The 5,227-nt window shown below is 42.3% G+C and overlaps 1 protein-coding gene across 1 annotated transcript in view; it reads right to left on the reverse strand.

The window, feature by feature from the left end:
- The window catches only part of has2 (hyaluronan synthase 2), a 20,259-nt gene extending 15,215 nt beyond the window's left edge, over positions 1-5,044 (reverse strand). Inside the window, exon 1 of the mRNA XM_032519528.1 lies at positions 4,328-5,044. The gene's annotated coding sequence lies outside the window, so the exon portion shown is untranslated. The remainder of the gene's footprint in view (positions 1-4,327) is intronic.
- Between the last annotated feature and the right edge of the window lie 183 nt (positions 5,045-5,227).

Consider the following 5,227-nt stretch of genomic DNA (forward strand, 5'->3'; position numbering starts at 1 on the left):
ATGAGACCGAACGTATTTCCTTTGAGTTCATATTTATGAAATTCCATTGAATTTTACTGTTTCCATAAGGAATTTTTCTTTTGATATTAAATAATTTGGATAAAAATGTGTGGATGGAAACATAGCTACAGATGGAGTACTCTGATGCTGGACTCAGACTTGCGTCAGACTCAAGTCACTACTCTTTGGACTTTTGACTCAACTTGGACTGGCACACTGATGACTTAGACTTGGTCTCTAGGATTTATGAAATAGCATTTGGAAGTTGGATGAAGTTTCTGACTACTTTTACTGTAACAGGCAGTGATGGAGTATGCTATTCTCTGGACTTGAACTCAGGTAATTGTGACTCAACTCTGACTTGACTCAAACTCGACTCAGAATCATTTTTTGGTGACTCAGACTTGGACTGGAACACTGGGGACTCAGGGCTTGACTCAGACTTAACAGGTCACTCAACTACAACATTGCACACAGTATCTTAATTATACACATGTAATATTGCTGCAGTTAAACGGATGCTGCACTACACAATTGAATGAAAGGTCATAGGAGCTTTGAAAGGCGCCGCTAGGAAGTCGCAGACCATCTTTACTCCTGCCCTTTCTCTTCCTCTTCCTTGTCCTTCTCATAAACCCCCCATGTGTCCACTGTGTGCTGTTGTTGTGGGAGCATTGTCAATATAAGAACCGGAACTTAACAGTATCACCACCCGCTGCACTGCGCCGCACTACCCCATATATGATTGGAATCAGGTGGACAGGGCCACAGCTGGCAGAGGTACAATGTTACAACATAACTTGGGAGTTGACGTTTACATTCCCTGTCTCTTTATTTCCTCACCTTCAGTATGCTATTAGACCCAGGTGGGATAAAGCTCTAACTGGCGAAGGTACACAGGTTACAACATCCAAAGTGTGTGCTTGTGGTATCGGTTTCTACGTCTACCACAGCAGTTGGAGGTTGCATCGTTTTAGTTATAAATCAATTTTAAAGTGAATGTGGACGGTAAAGATGCAATTAATTATTTATTAATACACTGGTAAATCTCAATTTCAAAGCTAAACTATGCTGTTTGATATTTTGGCATGTTCTCCTCTTTTTGACTCATCCTTTGCTCCCTTTTTTATGAATGAGCAGTAGGAAGCGATGCAAGCATATACTACACAGAGGGTGTTAGAGAAAGATGGAGCAAGGAAGAGTTGCAAAAAAAAGATGGAGAACAACAGTTTGATATTCAGTAAGAAAAGAAAAAAAAGTGTGTTGGAAGTGAGTGAGTGAGTGAGTGAGTGAGTGAGTGAGTGAGTGAGGGTGGGATGGCACACACCAAAGAAGGAGGGGGAAAGGAGACTGATGGTAGACTTGGCTCAGTTCACTGTCAGCTGAGGCACTGGACTTATCCCACTGTGACAGGCTCCAAGATGTTCAGCCAAACTACAGATGTGTCTCAGTCAGCATTGCCTCCCTCTACAGCCACTCCCCTGTCTGGTTATGTGTTTGGTTTCCTTCCTATACAGTGCATTTTCACAAAGACAGCAAAGGTGTTCACTGTGTTCAGTGTATGAGGAAACGCTTCTGTTTCTTTTCTCCTGCTTCTGAAGCCTATGAGATGCCTGGCTTAAAACGTTTTTAAACTATTTCTCCTTTTCTGAATCCAGCCTGTCTCTGTGATCCAACTCTTTCCCTTATCTGACTACAGACAGTTATCAACAGTGCTCTAAAATAACTCCCTTCTTCCCTACATGGTAGACGTTTCTATTCTAGCACTCTGGATTATCATGGTTAATTACAGCTAAGAGATAACAGAGACAGAAAACCCATGGTGAGCCTGAAACTTTAGGAAGGAAGCAAGGATGGGACTGTGATTTGGATTGAAAATGTCTGAGCTTTTGTCATGTGAGCTTTTCTACGATTTGACCATAATTTACATCATAAAAAAACATCTCAAATGAAAATGTTCAGGAGCCAACCATATCTGCTGTGCAGCGAGCACAGCTTACTTTGTGCAGCTCCAGGGGTTACTTTAACGCAATGCCTGGACCTGTGCATTAACGTTGGCATCGGTCCTCCCTGTGAGAGCCTGTGACTCAGTATGAGGTAGTGGCAATCTAACTCAAAAACTTTTCTGGCATCCAAATTTTCACTTTTACTGGCTGGCTGAAGCATTGCTTGACTGCTACTTTACAGAGGGAAAGAAAACTGTTTCATTTATGCTGAATAGATGAGGTAGATCATGGTGTTGGTGTTAGGTGTGGGTCTGGGAGGGGCTACACATATGCACCCTTTCCCAGCTTCAGTAGTTGTACCTTGCCAGCCCCTAGGCCCTATACCCTGAAGGACCCATGCTGTGAGCAGTAACGGCCAGTGGGACTTGTTTTGAGCCCTAATGGAGACCAGCTATGGAATGCCTTCCCCTCTTAAGTAGTAAACTGCTCTGTGCGCTGTGTGGAAGAACATCCTGTAGCAATGATGAGACTACAGTGAACTGTGTGACTGTGTCCCCTATTGAAGAGTGCTTTTCTTCCGATTTTGGCATGACCAGCCACAGTACAGTAGGCAACATTCATGGACTACCCACATTGCTGAACATAAGATTTAAATCTCGGTTTAAGTACTTTATGTTCCGGCAGGCACCAGAGATGGATTACCTTTCTTAACTGTATAGTGAGCCAAATGCTCAGCAGAGGAACTCCCTCGAGGGCTGCAATTTGGGACAGTATGTTGGTATTAGTCTGGATTCATGTCTGCATTGAAACAGGCTCCACACATGCACTGATTATACAAAGAACCTTTGTCCTGAAACCATCCTTTTTAAAACCTACAAATGCATTCCAACCTAAGTAAATGCTGATTAGTGTGGTAGCTATACACTGTCAAGGTTTCTCCAGAAGTACAGTAATACTGGACATATTACTTAACAATTCACTGAAGAAGAGAAGCTAATGTGAAATACTGTGGTGGATAAACCACATAAATAAATCTATGCTTCAGATACTTTTGGAAAAGCCAGAAAGGTTAAGTTCCTGCACAGTAGGGGACGTTTGGTACATCTTACATTGATATATCAATACTGACAGTGGACTAAATGCTTCATCGCTCCGAACAGGTGGTTCCAGCTTGCACTGCATGAGCATTAGAGTGCATCTGTATGAGATAAGCCAGGTCAGTAGGAAGTTCCATGTGTAGGATAGAAACGATGTGCTGTACATCATAATGTCAGGGATGCTTAGACAGCCAACTCACAGATGGGCATTCCTTGTGTGGGTTTTATATTAGCCAGCAGTTGTATCTGCACACGGAGAGTGTAGACAGTGTAGGTGGATGGAGGAAAAGAGTATGGTCAAAGAGTGTGACAGATGTTCATTTGTGTATAATGTGTGTAGTGGGTGTGCGAGGAAGTTATAATGCCCACAACACGCAAACAATGTGCAAACATTATGGCACCTGCATATGCTTTCAGTCAAGTGTGCATGCATACATTTCTGATCACAAGATCGGTGTGAAGATCAGAAGGGTTGGATGGAGGGTAAATGTCTGCCACCAATCCACTGCCACTCAGAGTACATTATTATTGTTATTATGATTATTATTATTATTATTATTATCAACAAGAATTAGTACATAGGAGTATAAAATATAAAGGCCATTAAGTGTCCATGTGTGCGCAAATACCGGTCTTTCACACGTGTCATCAAATTCCGCGCTCCAACCACGAGGCACGCTGAACGAGTCCAAATCCAGCCTTCCCATTGGCTCACATGGCTTAAAGAATGACGTACAGCTTTGCGATGTCATCAATTTAGTTTATTCTCACGCTGATGACAAATGGCTCCGCAAAGACCATGTGTAGGTTTGTATGATTGGAAGAGTAACTCCAGGGCAAAGAGGACTGCAGATGTCCGTGTCTCTTAGGAAAAATTAAACTTTTGAGAAACATTTCTTCTTTTTAATTTGATATTGTTTAATGTAGCTTTGATTTATGGAGGAAAAAAGACTCTTTTTTTGTGTAAAACATTCCAGTGATTTTACGCACGACCCGTTAAGGCGCATTGAGCGAGACAAAAACTACTGTGACAGCTGCGTGGCATGCCCCCCAACTTAAAGCTTCACGCCCATTATTGTGCTTAAATATTGGGCAACATCCTTATCGTTTATAACTATGAAAGAAACCTCATATATATATACACATATACAGGAATTCCAAATGTATTGAAATGAGAGTTTGGAGTCATTTGAATGCAGTTAATTATAACTAGCTTCTGATGGAACATTTATCCCAGTCTGTCAGCAAGCCGCAGGCTCACTAGACCAATCGCTGGCCGCCTACCTTGAAGCAGCTGTTGTCCTCTCGGTCCTTGGGAAAGGATGCGGTCAACTCGGGCGGCTGTGGTTCCGCTCCACAGGGAGAAAAAGTCTCGACAAAGTTTGAAAGGACACTTGTGTAGTAATGGGTCTCATGAATCCGCTGACATTGATCCTCATGAAGAAGAGCAACGTGCACGTTCCCCTAAGTTTGCTCAATTGGATGCTCAAAAATATTCACGACTGATGTCCTCACTAGTTTCTAAAAGTCTGTCTGCAGTCATTAACTCTACACCGCAGGCTTCTTAGGTGCACAAACACAGACAGCATGTCAGTCATCTTTGGCCTCATTCGTATGAAAAAAAGTATAAATAAAAAATAGAACACGAAAAAATGATAAATATTGGTCTCCATCAACGTCTGACAGCTTCATTCATATTTTTAAAGTTTTTAAAAGTTACCAAAAAAAGCCATCCACTCTGGCAACGTCAATCATGACCATAATAATACTAATAACAACAATAATAATAATAAAAAAGAAAAGTTTCCAGCAATGACTCTAATAATTAAATGTGAGTCAGATCATTTGTATGTTGCAGTGTTGAGGGGCATGTAGGTAAGCCTATCGTTTCCCCAAGCATCCAGGTTACACAGAGCGCAGTGAAGTGGCCAAGTCTCGCTGCCACTGCCGTCTAATTCCTTCCAGACGGCTGTGTGTGGAGCCTCCTTTATGGCTGCTTCGGCTCCCAAACCCCTTTTACCGGCCTACAACAGATTGGCGTGTTGTTTTAATAAGAGGGGATGGTTTTGGAGGGGGGTGTGTAAGGAGGAGCGATAGAGTGGAGAAGAGAGAGAGAAAGACTCACTCATTCAAACTCCTGAGGTAGCGATAGCAGACAGAGAGAGAGAGAAAGAGAGAGAGAGA

Source organism: Etheostoma spectabile, chromosome 6 (genome assembly GCF_008692095.1).
Source record: "Etheostoma spectabile isolate EspeVRDwgs_2016 chromosome 6, UIUC_Espe_1.0, whole genome shotgun sequence".
In the NCBI taxonomy this organism is placed as follows: Eukaryota; Metazoa; Chordata; class Actinopteri; order Perciformes; family Percidae; genus Etheostoma; species Etheostoma spectabile.